The sequence below is a fragment of the Phocoena sinus genome, chromosome 4 (assembly GCF_008692025.1).
Source record: "Phocoena sinus isolate mPhoSin1 chromosome 4, mPhoSin1.pri, whole genome shotgun sequence".
Lineage (NCBI taxonomy): Eukaryota > Metazoa > Chordata > Mammalia > Artiodactyla > Phocoenidae > Phocoena > Phocoena sinus.
Window position 1 is genome coordinate 73,827,750 of NC_045766.1, and position 17,721 is coordinate 73,845,470.

Sequence of the window (17,721 nt, forward strand, 5' to 3'; positions counted from 1 at the left end):
TTCCCGCCCCTTCCTTTGCCCCGAGCCTGAAATGCACCCGGCCACCGAGTCCTCCACTTCTCAGAGCGATAAGCACTGATTAAAGCTGAAGGCGGACCCCCGTCTCATAGACATTTCCTCAGTTCTGGTCTTTTTCAAATTGCTTTCCTCCCAGGCCCAGCCCGAAGGGACCCCGCGGCTCAGGGCCAGCTTCCCCGGCCACACTGGGCTGTTGACACGCAGGCGCCGGAATCGAAGCCACGCTGGGTCTTCCCAGCCTGGTCGCCGGCCCATGGAGAGCCGGAGCCGCCGAGCGCTTCCCCTTGTGCGGGGCTTCCCACAATACACCGCGCCGGCAGTGGCGGCGACCGCGGCGGCGCTCTAGCCGCGGCATGTCTGCGTCTCTACTGCTCTGGGAGGAGGAAGAGAAGGAGGAAGAGGAGGAGGAGGAGGGGGAGGAAGAGGAGAAAGGCGCAGGGGTGGGAGCTGTTGCCGAAGCTGCCACAGCAAAAGTTCTCCCCCCTCCCCCCTTCCCCTCCTCTTAGGGCCCCTAGCAAGGTTGAAGCTGCCGCCGCCTGCAGTCGGTGACCGCGCGACTCGGCACCCGCCCGCGGTAAAGCGCTCGGCCTGGCAGGCCCGGGCCCGGGGGAGGGAGGGGGAGGGGGCGGCGCGCGGGGGGAGCGCGCGGCGGTAACGGCCTGACCCGGGGGGAGCGGGCCGTGGCGAGGCCGAGGGTGGCCAGGGGACCGGCCGAGGCCGAGGGAAACGCAGGAGCTGGTTGGGGGACGGGAGGAAGCAGGGCGCGGATGGTGGGTTGGGGGGTTGAGAAAGGATAATGACGGGGGTGGCTGAAGCGAGAAGGCGGCTTCCGAGGCCTGAGGCGGGTGTCAGAGGTAGGGAAGGAGGTGGGATGGTTGCACAGGGTGGCCAGAGGGTGCTGGGTGTGGGTGTGAAAAGCTTAGGAAGACACCAGGTCTCTGATCACCATGCCTGGTGCAGTGCTTTATGCACCGCAGGCCTCAGTCACTGTTGCTGCCTGAATGTGTTCTTTGGGAGAAGGGAAGGGCAGGGGTTGGAGAAAAGAGAATCCTTGCAGGAAACGTAGTGGGAGCGTGCACTAGGAGAGAGCCCGGAGGGAAAGATGCCGGGTAGGTGGAGGAATGCAGGGGGTGGCTGTGGAGGAGTCTTGAGGATTCTGGGGGGGTGTTCATTGTGCAGATACATTAGGTATTTCGTTGTGGAAAGAACTGAAGCGTTTCTAAGGAAAGAAGAGAAGGGATATAAGGAGTTTCCCTGAATAGAAAGGGTAGGTTTGAAGCAAGAGGGAGTGCTAAATACTGGAGAATATGAAGAGAATGCATGATAGAATAGACAGATGTAGCAGAATTAATAAGTGTTGGCCCAAGGACTAAAGAGTTATTCCAGATGGGCCAGGATGGCCTAGTTCCGAACCTGTTTGGGCTCTTCTGTAGATGACATTCGGTAAGTGCGGGTACCGGCAGTGGTTGGGGTCACTGATAATTAGACCTTAGGCTGTCGTTTGGTCTGAGACATTTTAGACCTGCACGAGTGAATATGAGAATCTCTAAAGCAGACCTTAAGAAAATGCCTGGCCTACAGGGATTCTCTAGGCCATGGAGTTTAGATTTTAGCAATTTTGAAATATTATCACTTACCAGAGGCTGGGTGAACTCTATGCTGGCAGATGCTGGAATGGAAATTACTTGACTTGGTGGTTTTCTTCACTGCCCAGCTTATCTGGTCCAAGAGAACTGTTGCCATATTATGCAGCTTGGGTTGCAGTACACAGGGTTATAATTAATGGTGGGGAGAATCCATGCTTGGTGGCCCTTCCTTGGAGACTCGATTTGTAGCTCAGATTAGTCTAACTGACTGGATTAGTTCCATAACCCTGGGGCTGGTGGGAGATCTTTTGCCATTCGCTGTCCCTGAATGGATACTCTCACTGAGGCATGGTGGTATTGAAGAAAATACATCAGCCTACAAAGTGTGGGCCTGCAGAATGGAGGATTAGGATATCTGTTTTGGTCTTAAGTTGCAAGGAGGTCAGGACTGGTTGTTTTGAGGTCTAGGAGAACCTGAAGAGACTGGATGATTCTAGAGCCAGGTTGGAGGGAGTACTAGCATTTCCCTATCAGGAAATGTACCCAGGCTTTTGGGTTTGCTGAGCTCACACCAGACTGGATTTTGAAGAGGGAACTCTGGGCTAGAACCATACCCTTAAAATGTATCTGAAAATTAGGCACCTTTTATATTATTAAGAAAGACTATATACACATCACATTGTTATGTTAATTAATTAAACTGAAGAGAGGGTAGTATGAAAAACCCTTTTATGGATATAGAGGGTGGAGGGATTAAAGGCGAAGACAGAAATTTGGGGGAGGGATGGGAAAATTCAGTCATTCATTCTTTCAGCAAATAACTCTAAAGGAGAATAATTTAGCATTTGAGTACATAGGGGCTTTTATTAAAATTTTTCTTATAGAAATAATCCAGGATTATTTTTAAAAGGTTTGGAAAACTTTCCATGTCAGTACATTTGGAGTTATTCGTTCTTTTTAAGGGCTTCAATATATTACATAGTAGCATGTACCCATTTTTATTGTCATCATAGTATGAAGAGGTCTGTTTTCCTCCCCCTCTTTGGCACTGTATATTATCAGTTCTTTTAATTTTTGTAAGTTTAATGGATTTAAATAAAATATATCATTATTTTTCTCTCCTTTAAATTATATGAAATGATACATGTATGTAATTTAAAAAATTGTCCTGAGGGAGCTTATAATGAAAAGCAATAACCCCTGTCTCACCTGTCCATTGCAGTCCCACTTTCCAGAGACTACTTTTAATCATTAATTTTTATAATTCTTATCATGCTTTTCTCTAGGTCTCCAAGTAATATGCATGTACTCTTATTTCTTGATTGATCAAAATGATGTTAAAAAAGGAGTCAAGAGACTTCTTACTATGAGTGGAAAGGATTTGTGTCACTGTCATTATACCTTTTCTCCTTTTCAAACTTTGATAGTTACTATTTTAGCTTTTTAATTTGATGTCTTTATATCTTTAATATTCTTAAAGAAAAATATTTAAAATTAGACTGGAAAAACTGGGTGATATGATTAAGGGAAGTTTGATGGATGGACCTTTAGGAAAGACTAGGTTGTAGGAAATAGCATCTTTGCAGCGTTAAGTGTCGCTGGTTAGAGGTGAAGAGAAGTTGCTTGGCAGTGATAGTTGTTCATCTTGGAAGTAGTTACCAGGTCAACTGTGCAGAATTCTTTGACAGTCTTCAGGAGAGTTTTAGTGTGGGGAATCTGGGAATGGATTAAAATGATCCTTGATTGTTCTTTCCAGGCTTCTGTGACAATTCTTATGTTAAGGAAGGAATGGATTGGTATGAATATGTGTTTCTTCTTTGTGGAGGAGAGAGGGAGGGATGGGGAAATTTGATAAGACGGAGAGAAGGATGAGGGACAGGATATGATGGAGATGGTGATAATTTTGTGGGAGGCTGAAGAAAAGGTAAAGAATTCTGAGGACATTTTGATATGGTTGACTGTGAAGGAGATTTTTACAGTGGTGAGACAGATTTGTGGCAGTCTTTAAGGAAATTAGCATATTTAAGTCACTAATAAGTTGGGAATATGGTGGAAAAGAGCATGCTGCTCATGTATTATGATAGATTCATAAAATATTGGTTTTTGAAATTTGGTATGAGGTGCAACGTCCCTGAGTCAGGGTGACAGATATTGGGAGTATAGAAAGATGTTGCTCCTCTTTTCAAGAGTCTTGTTTAAGTAACCCCACCTCTTGAGAATCTTCCTTACTTTGAATAAGAGCAGCATTCGCATGTTGATTATATAGTGCTAAATCTTGTATTAGTTTATGAGAATTATTTCTCTTTGTTTTACAAATGGTAGCTAGATTGTAACCTGCTCTAGAGCGGAGACTTTCCTTAATCTCTGGGAAAACTCACAACAGCTTTTTTTTTTCAATCAATTAATTAATTAATTTTTGGCTGTGTTGGGTCTTTGTTGCTGTGTGTGGGCTTTCTGTAGTTGTGGCGAGCGGGGGCTCCTCTTCCTTGTGGTGCTCAGCCTCTCTCATTGTGATGGCTCCTCTTGTTGCGGAGCGTGGGCTCTAGGCTCATGGGCTTCAGTAGTTGTGGTACATGGGCTCAGTAGTTGTGGCGCACGGGCTTAGTTGCTCCGTGGCATGTGGGATCTTCCTGGACCAGAGATCAAACCCGTGTCCCCTGCATTGGCAGGCGGATTCTTAACCACTGCGCCACCGGGGAAGTCCCAGCTTGATTCTTAAGTGCTTAGTAAGTACTTGTTGAATGCTTGATAGAAAGTAGTGTTCACCATTACTGATGGTGGTGGGACTGTGTGAAATTGCTGAGCACTATGGAGGTATTGCAGACAAAATTGTGTGTGTGTGTGTGTGTGTGTGTGTGTGTGTGTGTGTGTATGTATGTATTTGAGATAGTGAAGGACAAAGGGATATCTGACTGGGGAAGGCCTTTAGATATAAGGGAAGGCAGAATGGATTAGAATGGAACTGGAACTATCCTGCAGAAACACCTAATGGGTGGGACCAAAGGTTCTCTTCTAATCTGAGGCTAGTTTAATCTGAGTAAATCTGGTCTGGAGCTGGGGGCTGGTTTAATTTGGATTTTCTTACCTTAGGCCTAAATGACTGTTTAGAGATCTTTAGCTGTTTTAAGAATCTGTCTGATTTAATTTGTTTTTAGAATAATAAAAAAGTGTTAGATGAAGTTTCTTCCCTCAAGGAACTTATGGTATTTTTATTCTTTTAGGGAGAGAAAGACATTTGTGAAGTAATTCTATAACAGTGTAAGATTTCAGAAAATTGATTTTTTTCTTTTTTCCCCACAGTTCCCTGGCTCTCCCACAGTCTGCGTTTTCCCCACAATTCTCCATTCTTTCCTAAATTCCCTGTCCCTTCCACTATTCTTTTTCCTCCCAGAATCTGCATCTCTTACAACTCCGCATGTATCCCAAAATTCCCTTTCTTGCCACTCTATCACAATTACCCCTTCTTTCACAAAATTACCCCTTCTTTTACAAAATTACCCATTCTTTCTCCAAATTCCCTATTATATTCCACAGTTCTTTCCCTCCCACAATTGTTTCTCTCCCACATTCCTCCCATCTCTCCCACAATCCTCAGTTCTTTCAGAAAATTGATTTTTTAAAACAAGTATCAAAAGTGTACAGTACCTCCAAATGAGAATTTTTGTATTTTGGTAGTCACTTTCAGTACTAGTGTTCAAAACATTTTTCGAACACCTTTTCTGATTTATCGTCTAGCACATTATATACAGTTTACTTATATATTGAGTACCTATTGTGTGCTCTTGAGGGGAGGGAGTCTATAAAGGTGAGTAAAACATGGTCCCTATTCTCTAGGAGTTCATAATCCCTCTAGGATGGCACAGTTACAAGTAATGCAAGGCATAATGTTATTCTGAATGGTCTCATTGGTGACAAATCTTTTTAGTTTGAAAGATGTGATTTTTAGAAATGTTGAAGATCTGTCAGTATCAAGTAATGTGAATAAAGAATAGTTTTGGTTTAAATTTAGTTAGTCACAGAAATGGGGATGATTTTTTTTTTTTAATTAATTAATTATTTATTTTTGGCTGCATTGCGTCTTCGTTGCTGCGTGCAGGCTTTCTCTAGTTGTGGCGAGCAGGGGCTACTCTTCGTCGCGGTGCACAGGCTTCTCACTGCAGTGGCTTCTCTTATTGCAGAGTACGGGCTCTAGGTGCGCGGGCTTCAGTAGTTGCGGCTCATGGGCTCTAGAGTGCAGGCTCAGTAGTTGTGGCACACGGGCTCTAGAGCACAGGCTCAGTAGTTGTGGCACACGGGCTCTAGAGCGCAGGCTCAGTAGTTGTGGTGCGTGGGCTTAGTTGCTCCGCGGCATGTGGGATCTTCCCAGACCAGGGCTTGAACCCATGTCCTCCGCATTGGCAGGCGGATTCTCAACCACTGTGCCACCAGGGAAGCCCGGGATTATTTTCTTGATTGACTTATTAACTAACTTTGGAAAGTACTCCCAAAGAGGAATTTGGAAATATTTTGAACAGTGGCAATAGCTTAACATGTAGTTAGTTAGGTACTAGATGAATTTTGGTCAAATGCATCAGATGGTTGGGTAGATGGAGTGAATAAATAAGTGGTAGCCTCTCAAGGTAACTATTTTAAAGAGGACCACACTGATTTTAATATGTAAATAAATTCTGGCTCTGTTAACAGTTCATTACGGTGAACAAGGTAGTTTATGATTAAGTTCCCACATGAGTTTTACAGACAGTAAGTGCTATAGGAGTTCAGAGAACGGAGAAATGAGTATTGGCTAAGGTTTGGGGAAAGGATTTAAGTGTACCGTACTTTAGCTGGATATTTGAAAGGATTTCTTAGGGATCTCAGGAGAGGAACTAAATTGCTCCAAATTTCTCTTGCAGCCCTAGAATGAACCTAGAGTCTGGATCTATTTTTGTCTGAAGGCTTTCTGCCTATTTCATTTTAGCTACTCCTACTGGTTGGTTCCTTTTCAAATTCACCTTTGCTGGGTAGATTTTGAGCCCCCTGAAACAACTGGTGGCGGGGGGCAGCTCTATTTCCATCTATGTCTAGTATAACTTGTAGTTTTTCCTTTTTTGAGCCTGTACCCCACAAATGACTTGGTCTCTGTGAGTGAAGAGTATGAGTCAACTCGGCTCTGTTTCCTGCATGCTTTTCTCAAAAGTTGCTTTCTGAATTACAGGATAGAATAGACAAGAGAATTGAGGACATGTGTCCAGTAGACACATGCTTGTTGAATAAATAAATGAATGAATGAGAAAGTATCTGAGGTAATTTATCTAAATTATCTATATGTTTTGTTTGTTTCAGTTTATTTATTCATAACCTACCTTTTTCTACAAAGGGTTTAATGGGGCTGACAAAAATATGTATACCATAAATGAATTGAAATAACTGAAGTCTAGTTGAAGAGAAAATGAAAGAAATATCTGTTTAAAGAGTATAAAACCTATCATTATGGATGTTAGAGAACTAAGAATAAAGTGCAAGATAAGCATTGGAGAAGGAAAGGTGTTATTTGGTGGGAAGTATGATTCTGAAAGAAGAAAAAGGTTATTGATATATGACAGGTTATGATTAGAGGAAAGCAAGGGAAGATTGAAGGTAGAGGATTATTGGAAATGGCTAATTTGGGGAGGAAGATGGTAAGACTGTTTGAAGGATGAGAGTTTCAGAAGTTTGGAATGTAGTGGAAATTATTTATGATGTTAATTTATAACTGAGGTTTCAGAAAATAATAGGATGAGTTTTTTTAGTCAACAGGTAATGCACATTTGTTCTATGCACAAGCACTGTTAGATGCAGTCAGAGATACATCCTTTGGGATTTATATTCTAATAGAGGGGCTGGACTTGAGCACAAATAACTACACTATGATCACAAATGTATTATGAGAAAAATAATGTTACTTAAGTTAAAAGGTGGGAAAAAACATTTGATTAGGGGAAAACCTGGGACTGCATTTAGTAGCATGGAAGTGGCATTTTAGCTAGTCTTTGAAGGGATGGACAGGATTCTGACTGGCAGAAATTATTAGAAAGCATTCCAACCCAAGGGATTAGCAAAAGCAAAAGCATGGAGGCGAGAAGCCAAGGAGATGTGAGGAATAGTGAGTTGGTTTTAATTTTTTTTTTTTTTGGTTTTAATTTTTTTTACTATGATCCACAGTAAGGAAAACATGTCATATCTTGACCAAACGTAGGCATGTATGAATGTTTGTGTATATGTATAAAACAAAAGGTTTCAATAACAATAACTGTCCTTACCATGTTGGATGCACTCTATGTTTTCTATTATTCTGTTTGGCTAAAAAGAAAAAAAGAAAAGATGGCTGTCACTCATTAAACTGATTTCACGATGAACTAAATAATTGATCATAACCTGTAGTTTGGAACACAGAGTTCATGAATAGGGCATACTTTGATAAAAGATAGGAAAGCTCAGTTGGGGTTGGGTTGAAAATGGATGGCCTTGAAAGCTAAGCTGAGTAGTTTGTATTTGATGTGACATAGTGTTGTGCTTGGTAAGCAAACAAGCTGGGTTTTAGTTTTGTCCCTTCTATTTACCTCCACTATGATTATGGAGAGAATTACTTCCTTCCTGAGCCTCAGTTTTCTCATCAGGAAATTGATAATCATTATACCTTCTGGCAAGGGTTGCTGTGAGGATTAAAATATGTTAGTCTAGGATTTAAAGCACGCGTAGAGCTACTGAACTCTTTTGAGTAGAGAATTGAGTCAAGGACTGTATATTAGATACCTTAATCTGACAATAGCTATACCATACAGGATAGATTGCGGGCAGTGTGGTGGTAGAGTATTTGCAGGTGAGAAGCCCAGTTAGGAGGCTACAGGAGAAACTAAGAAGGGCTTGAATTAGTTTGATAGCAGGAGGATTAGAAATGAGGGGGTGGGATGTGACTGGATGGAGAGAGGAGGGGAAGATGACTAGAAAATTAGAGTTGGGGAAAGAGTCAAAAGGCAGCAACTGAAATTGGGTTACATCTTTGGGTAGTTTGGTAGGGTAGATTAGAATAGATAGTTACAGTTTCTTGCATGTAGTAGGTCCGCAGTTGTTTGCTGAATGATTAAATATGTAAGGTGAGGAATGCATTGTGAGTGAAGACAGCAATAGATAGGTTTGAGAAGGAGGGTTTAGATTGGAGGGTGCTTTTGATGGTCTGCCAGGATTTATTAATTCAGGAAATATTTTTGTATACTTACTGTGTGCGAGGTTCTGTGGTAGGCAGTGTGAAGGATACACATGTATATATGACATAAACATGTTCATATTCTTCAGGAGCTTATCCAGGGACAAAAATGTGTACACATATGTCTATGACAGAAGTACTATGGCAGGTTCAACTTTGTGGATGAATTGGTACGTAGCTTAGAGCTTAAAGGATAAATAGGATTATAGTAGGCATGATGAGGGTTGGCATTCCGAGAAGAAGGAGTGATATGAGTGACAATGAGAAAAATTCTGGATATGCTGAGGGATTGGTGGTCTACATTAGCTGTAATTTAGGGTTCATGTTGAATGAATGGAGGAGAAAATAAAGCTGTAAAGTAGACATCTAAAAATCCAGACCAAACTGGTTTTTAAAAATTTGTTGAGAAATAACTTATATAGAATGCTCTCCAAGGGGGGAAAGCGGAGGGGGTGGGGTGGTGGTGGTGGTGGTATGAATTGGGAGATTGGGATCGACATATATACACTTAATATGTATAAAATAGATAACTAATAAGAACCTGCTGTATAAAAAAATAATAAAAATTCAAAAAAAAAAAGAATGCTCAAATCTTAAGAGTACAGGTTAATTTTTTCTTTTAGCTTTACATTGATGTAATCACCACCCAGTTCAATACAAAGAACATTCCCAACATCCCAGAAGGTTTCCTCATGTGTCCCCTCCAAGGTGATCTCTCCTTCAAACAAAAGTAACTACTATTCTGACCTCTATCACACAGAGTAGTTTTGTCCGTTTTTGAATTTCATATTAGTGGAATCATACTTCTGTGTCTGGTTTCCTGTGCTCACCATATGTCTGTGAAATTCATCCATGATATGTGCAGCAGTAGTTCATTCTTTTTCATTGCTCTGTGGGGTTCGTTATGTGAATATACCACAATGTATTTATCCATTCCATGATTGTTGGAAAATTGAGTAGTTTCTACTTTTTGGAAATATAAAGAGTTTTAACTTGACTCAGTATGTAGTGGAGAGCCACTGATGATTTCTGAGTGCATTTAAGAATACTAATCTGGTGACCTGTTTTGTTTTTTTCTCTGTTTTTTGCAATGAGGAGAACCTAGTAACTAGAAGACTATGACAGAAGTGTGAAGTGTTGAGAATCTAAGTTGGGATAGTGGTAGTGGGAATAAAAGGAAAGGGATTGATGTAAGAAAGTTCAAAGAAAGAATTGAAGGATTTGATGGCAAATGGGCTTTTGGGAAACAGTGAAGAAAAAGAGAAAAAGAAAAGTTAAGGGAAACTCCAGGACATTTAGTTTGGATGACTGTGAGAATGGTGGTGCCGTTAAAAGAAATTATTGGATCCATTAGCAGAACCATTTTGGTGGGGAAGAATGGCTACTTTGGTTTTAAGACACATTGACCAGTATGTGAGGCACCAGTGGAAGTATCTAAGGAGAGTTATCTAGCTAGGGTTAAAAATATTGGCTTCGGCTGGGGAAGGAGTTCCAGTGGAGATTTGGGAATGTGTACATAGAGTCGGTAATTGAAGCTACTAATTCTGGGTTTGGTAGGGCGCTGATGGCTGTAAAATTATCTGGATTAATGATTGAGGTGTTAATTGAAGCAATAATTGAAGAATTTAGTGTAAAAGCAATAATTATATATTCTAATTTCTCAGGAATAAATTAGATTGTAGCAGAAGGCGATGGTTTAAAAATTATTTTGGGGAGCTGGGGGGGAAGATATCCATATGAGGATAAAAAATGTAGAAACAGGGTAAGGGATGAAACCCTGAGGGGGAGAGAATTGGAGATAGCTCCAGGACAGAACTTGGGAAAAATACCCACTCTTTGCGCTAAGAAGAGGACTAGAAATCACTGGAGAGAGAAGCAGCAACTACAGAGACCAGAGTAGAATCATGTGTTACAGTGATGTAAATCAAAGGAGGTAGTTCAAGTGTCATTGCCAAAGAGAGGATAAGAACTTGGGTGTTGGGGTCATAGGATTTGGTCATGGAATTGTTTTTTGGTCTTCAAGAGAGCAATTTGGAGACCAGAGTGCATAGGGTTAAAGGGCTAAGTGGGTTGGGAGAATATGGAAGTATCGGCTATAGGAACTGTATTAAATTTATTTTAGGAAGGAGGAACAACTCTTTTTCCGAAACTGAAGGCAAGAAGTAACAGATGAAAAGATACAGCATGTTAGAAGCTATAAAGAAGATTTGATTACAGGTGGAGAAGTTGTGATCTGAGGGAATTTTATGGAAGAGATCGAGTGTTTGATGAGATTAAGAACTTAAATATGAAACTGATTTGGATTAGTCAATGAGATGGAGAGTTGTATTTAGAATAAGTCAGTTGTAGAAGATTTCATAGGTTTCTGGTGGCGCTTAACACCTAGTGTGTGGGTGGGGAAGAAACAGGTGGTGAAGGTTGTCTCTCTTTGGGGAGATGCACGGTGAATGTAAATGGAACGTCATGATATTCTGGAGAGGGCAGTATTAAAATGGCTGATGGACAGATTTAAACTGTGTAGGGAGATAAGTGAAGCCAGAAGGAGGTGAAGAGCAGGTGTAGACCTAGAAAATAAAGTAGTTGTGGTTAAAAAAAAAAAGATCTCTGAAGTTACAATCCTAGTGGTACAGCACTTCCAATTGATGATCTGTTTTCAGTATATATGTGTGGGTGGCTGAAGTGCAGATGAAGGTTTTCGGAGTTTAGGAAGGTCAGCGTGCAGTTCTTCAGCACCTCAGTCACTGAGGATAATGGCTGAATATGGGACAAAGTAGAATTGAAGTCTTTGGGGAAAGAAGGTGGGAAGGATTCTGGAACCTGGTAGGTGTTGCAGATGGAATGGTTTGAGTAATGTGAACTGCAAAGAGATTTTTTAGTGATAGAAGAGCAGCGGGAGTGGCCTTGTGGAACAAGAAGAAGCAGTTGGTGCTTTTATCAAGCTGAAGGAGTAGGAGAATGGATAGCTAAGTCCTGAGAAGCAGATTGTTCAGGAAAAGCCAAGCTTGAGATAAAATGAGGAGGTATCCAGACAAGAGATGATAGTGATCTGAATTGTTGTTGTGGCATGGTGATGGAGATAAAAAGATGGATTTGTTACATTCACCAGTTCTTTAAATTTTTTATAAATAAATTATACTTGCAAAATCATTTCCATTCATGTGTAGTATACCGAGATAAATTCAACTGAGAGATATTCGTGGATTAGAAATGAGACAATGAAAGAAAAAAAATGGTGAGGTGGAGGTGTACTAATATGAAAGGCAAAAGACACGGGGTAGTTTGTTGACATAGAACATGGATAAGCTGATAGGAGCTAGTAAATGGATAGAAATGAATGAGGAGGTTGGAGTTGCCCTGAATAGGAATAAGAGTAAGCTGAAGAGGACAGTGAGTAGCTTGTAACAGAGAAAATATGGAGAAAACATAATGCTACCTAGGAAACAATGCCAGGACCCTATTCCATCTCTGTGCATGTAAGGACAATCCTTGCTATCCTTGATGTTATTATAAAGGTGATAGTATGTCATGCATAACTTTTTAAAAAAATAACATGAATGATAGAAACATTGAGATCTTTGATCTCTACTTCAGTGCCTCAAAACCACATCAAACTTTGTTTGCAAAAATTGTGTGGTGATAATTTGTATATGTAAAGAGGTTCAGGTAAAAAGTGGAAAGAATGGGGTGGATGGTAAAAGGAGGTGTCCTAAGGGATCTAAAATGGCTTCTATAGTTTTTTTTCTTTTTTTTTTTTTTTTTTTGGCTATGACTTTTATCTCATACATTTCTTAGTGTTCTTAGGAGGGTGGCCTGCTCTGTTTTTTCATTTCATTTATTATCTGTATAGCTATACGGTTCTAAATATTCTTTCTTATTTCTAGTTATTTATCATTTATTGAACATTTCTAAAGGAGCTGTCATGCCAATTCCAAAACCAAAATATGGCTAAAACTTAAACATTGCTTCTTTTTTTGTTTTGTTTTATTCTTTTTAATTAATTTATTTATTTTTGGCTGTGTTGGGTCTTTGTCGCTGCGTTCGGGCTTTCTCTAGTTGCAGCGAGCAGGGGCTACTCTTCGTTGTGGTACGCAGGCTTCTCACTGCAGTGGCTTCTCTTGTTGCAGAGCACAGGCTCTAGAGTGCAGGCTCAGTAGTTGTGGCGCACAGGCTTAGTTGCTCCATGGCATGTGGGATCTTACCAGACCAGGGCTCGAACCTGTGTCCCCTGCGTTGGCAGGCGGATTCTTAACCACTGTGTCACCAGGAAAGTCCCTGTTTTGTTTTAAATCTTCAGCATTATCACCTCAGGGCTTGAAACCTTCATCATCTTCCATTGATGGTGTTTAAGACCTAAACCAGGCCTCTTATCCATTGGCTTGTGTCTCTGCTATCAAACTTTAGCTTGTCCAGTTACATAGTAGCATTGATTTTTGTCAGACTTTGTCTTCTGGCGACCTTTCCCTTGTACTATCAAAGACTTGACTCTCAGGTACTTACCTAACTGCTTTTAGAGATTCTCTATTAGTGCCTCGCTGTGGTCCCAGCAACTGGCATTTTAAACCATTAAGGGAAAAATACTGTATGCTTCAAATCCTTAGTATTTGCATTATATTCTTCACATGATAAATGAACTCTTTCGACCTCTGAGCAAATAATACTTTATGACCCTCCCTATTCAGATCAGGGTTTTTGATGTTCTTTCACGTTTCTGAGAGAGAGCTTATTTAGTGGCAGTGAGAAAAATACGACAAAGCACAAAATATATAGTATTGGTTTTCCATCCTATTGCAGCTTTGCTTCAGAATTAGTTCCAAAATCTAGCCCTGGGTCATTCATCTTTTTTTTTTTTCTTCCTCTTCCTTTATTTCTACATTTAGTCAATCACCAAATTTAATAATGAAGGACCTATGGAGACCAACCAGAGCTTTGAAGGCCTGAGACAGCCCAGGGATGTCGCTTTATTCAGTTCACAACTTTGCTGTAATCTGCCAATAGTCTAGAATTGTTTCTGGGACCTGCCTTAGACATAGCTAGGCCTTGGTGAGTGGGAGATATTCTGAATATTTGAGTGGATTGTGTGGGTTAGACTAATGATGGATATCTTAAGGAAGGTGTGAGGAATGATTATTGTAGAAGTGGAGACATTATGTTTTAAAATGGTACATTAATTTAACATAGATAAATGACTTAATGAGACGGGGGATGGATGCCTGAAAATCTTGGTTGGTGTGAAGGAGTTTACCTTGTAAATTTGAGAGGAGCCAATATATAAGGGATTAGAATGAAATACACACTTGATGTTTTGCAGGGTCCCCTATATACTTGTCAACACATACATATACACCTGCATGTGTAGATACATATAATGGTAGAGATAATGTGTTAATCTGATTAGGTTCTGTAATTAGAGTCTTTGGGGAAATGTGTGGTAGTTGTGTTACGAGTGATTCAAATGAATTGGTAGAGAATATTTGGAAAGATCATTAAGTTATTGGGGTATGTTTAGGAAATAGATTTTTCAGTGACTTTGGTGGCCTCTGGAATAGGTTCACAAAATTTGAGGGCAATTTGGAGCAAATTTGTGTGTTAAGTTGGAGAGTGTTAGCTTTGAGGGAATGTAGGAACAAACAAAAAATGCAGTATTTGAGAAAGTTATTTATGAATTGATTTGGTAGATGCTGATAAAATGATAGAAGTTACTTGTGGAGAGGTTTTGTATAAAGTGGGAGGTGTAATGGAAGGGATTTACGAGAAAGCTTGTTACTATTAGAAAAGTAAATTTCAAAGGGGTAAAATTGGAAAGACGGTTTAGGGAAGATTATTCTTTTGGGAAAATGTGGCTCATAGGTTGAAAACAGGAAGGCAAGAGAAAACTAAAATGAGTAAACTAAGGTGTAGAAAAGTAAGAGGAAGAGGAAGGATTAAAGAAGAGGTTACTGAAAGAGATTTCTTATTGTAAGGAGTGTTCTGTTGGATACTACTTTTGATAGTGGTTCGGTAAGGAAAGGGCCTTACATGTCCCACGGTACGTAGGGAGGAATTTTACCAAGGATAATTAAGTATAATAGTTTTATTTCCTGAGAAACCCGGCAAGTAGGGAGCCCTCCGGTTGGGAGACCAGGCCCTCCCGGGCGGGATTTTGCCGGCGCTCGGCTCGGCGGCGGGCGGAGCTGAGCGGGTGGTGGGCCCAGAGCAGTCGCAGCTGCCTGCGAGCGCGGCCGAGCAGAGCCGAGCCGGGCGGGGTCGGTCCGGTGGGCCGCGGGCCTCGGGAATCCGTGCACCCACGGGCCCTCGGGGGGCGCTCCAGCAAGTGAGCAGGCCCCGCGCGGCGCGATGGGGGCCGGGAGGAGGGGCTTCCATGAGCGCCCGAGCAAACCTCCGCACGCGGCTCGCACGGCTTCCTTTTGTTGTGTGTACGTGTGTGTGTGCGCGCGCGTGCGTGCGTGAGTGCGCCTGTGTGCAGGGAGGCGGCGGAGGAGCGCCGAGAAGCTGGGGTTTTTCCTGCCGGGGTGGCTGGCGCGCCTGGGCCACGGCGGGCGGTGGGGCCTTCCAGACACCCGTCTTCCGGGTCGGGGCCCGCGGCGCGGTCGGGGCCGCTTCCCCCAGCGAGATGGCAAACTTTGTGAGTGGCTTCTCGGCGGCTAACAAGTGTCTGCCTGACAGCAGGAGCCGACGGACGTTAATTGACACCCTCCTTTCCGTCCTAACCCTGTTTTTTTCAAATCTTATATTGGACTGTATTGTGTTTACAGTTTTATGGTGTGCGAAAAGGTCAGGCGGGTAACTTGGGTCTACTAGACAGTTTTTTTTACTTGGTATCAAGAGCAGAAAATGTACGCTTGTATCCGTATATTGACGCTACTAAAACCTGCATGTTTAGTGGTAAGAACAGTCCTAAGGCCTTTCCAGAATTAGTCTGTAAGGGCAAACTTTGGCTCTCCAGACTTTGTGAAGCACTTATTAGAGTGCCAGGAAAGAGCTACTTGTGTAGTAGACTAAAAACTAGATAGTTAGGAAATGCAAAAGTTAAAGCCCTTCCCAAGAGCTTGAATTAAAAACAGCTTTTTTTGTTATACGTAATTATGATTTGTGTAGTTTGCATATAGAGTTTTACACAATTGGGCATGGCGTGATTAAAAACAGCGTTTCTTATTAATTTTATGAAGGGCAGTTGGTAAAGGCACCACACAGTTTTGAAATTTCAAGTATGTTAAATGTTGCTATAAATAAAATCCTATTCAGATTTTTAGATTTAAGAAATCTAAAAATACGTTTGCAGTTGTCCTTTGGGTGCAGAAGGAAGTCCTGGGTTTCTCGGTGCTTGTTTCTGGGCAGATTTTCAGTATTGTCAGCGTGAAATGGGTGTAGAACCTTAACCTGAGTGAATAATTTGCTTGAGATTACCAGTCTGTTTGCAGCTGGGAATAGACTCTGGGTCTCTTATTCCCAGTCTGGTGACCTATCCAAGAATAGACTAAGGAAACTGGGTATTTGTCTGTTTGGTGGAAAATATGGCTGAGTTGATTTTATAGTGAGTATTAGAAGAGTCAGAAAGTGAATGTGTGAACGTTTAATCTCTGTTGTAGCATTTAGATGTATGTAGTTTCTCCACACTGAATGTCTTTGGCCTTTATTTAAATACATAAAGGACTTGAGGATATTCCTCAGTGTTACTTTTCATGGCATTTTGTAGCACATTTACATTTGATTAAAACAGATGCTTATTGTATTTAACTGTGGGGAGATGTGTTTTTCGTGTGGGTATTTTCAGTGTTTGAAGAATACACTGAAATACAAGTTAGTTGGTAACTTGAGAATGTTTAGCCTCCTCACAAAAGCTAGGGAGAGGAGGAATTATGTTAATTTCATTAATTTCTGATTAAAAAACCTTCCTTTGGCCCTCTTTATTGAAGATGTTTACAAAGGTACAGATGGAATACCTGTGAATTTTCTCCTCTGCTTTATATACTGCTATTTTCATTATTATCACGACATTAGCTACAATTTGTTCATTCCTAGCCTTTCTTATGCCTTTCCTCCTATGTCACAAAAACATTTTCTCTTCTTCCTCCTTCCCATCTCCAAAGAACTCTGGAAAATTTTAATCTAATACAGTGATTCTCCAGGAGAGGTGGTTTTGGCAACGTCTGGAGACGTATTTGGTTGTCACGCTGGGGGGATTCTATTGGTATCTAGTGTGTAGATGCTAAACATCCTCCAGTGCGCATGGTAACCCCCACAACAAAGAATCATCCAGTGCAAAGAGTTAGTAGTGTTGATGTTGAGAAGCCCCGATTTAATTGTTGAGAATAATATTCTGCCTATGAAAATGATTTGTAATGTAATTGGCATCTGTATATCACATCGGTTATAAATCTTTTCTCAGAGTTGTCATTAGAATGATCATGGGTAAAAGGTTAGGAAGTATATTTTAAAGCATCAGTACATAGGATTTTGGAGCTGGAAGATTAACAAGTATAACTCTTTCCTGGCGGTCCAGTGGTTAGGACTCCGTGCTTTCACTGCCGGGGGAGCGTTCGATCCCTGGTTGGGGAACTAGTATCCTGCAAGCGGTGTGGCGAGGCCAAAACCAAAAACAACAACAACAACAAAACACAAGTATAACTCTTTCAGTATGTAGATAAGGAAACCAGAGTTTTAGAGAGATTGTGACTTACCCCGAGGTCCTACAGATAACGTGGAGTTTAGGTTTCGTTATTTCTATTATAATTTAATTGTAATTTACTTATTTAATTAAAACTAATTTTAATTATTACTGAGGGAAATGGTATTTTATCATTTTTGCTTGATAAATTTAAATAAGCTAAAATTTTAAAAATTGCATCATGGGAATCTCAGTATCCACTAAATTATTGTTACTTTTTTCAGATTCGC

At 41.2% G+C, this 17,721-nt stretch overlaps 1 protein-coding gene across 6 annotated transcripts in view; it reads left to right on the top strand.

The window, feature by feature from the left end:
- The first annotated feature begins 342 nt into the window (after nt 1-342).
- The window catches only part of ZNF148 (zinc finger protein 148), a 131,199-nt gene continuing 113,820 nt past the window's right edge, over nt 343-17,721 (top strand). For 2 of the 6 annotated variants that reach the window (XM_032630227.1, XM_032630232.1), the window contains exon 1: nt 343-592. The gene's annotated coding sequence lies outside the window, so the exon portion shown is untranslated. Of the gene's footprint in view, nt 593-880; nt 1,462-6,867; nt 6,887-15,282; nt 15,449-17,721 lie in introns of those variants that run through there. The other 4 variants (XM_032630233.1, XM_032630228.1, XM_032630231.1 and 1 more) reach the window with 4 other exon arrangements.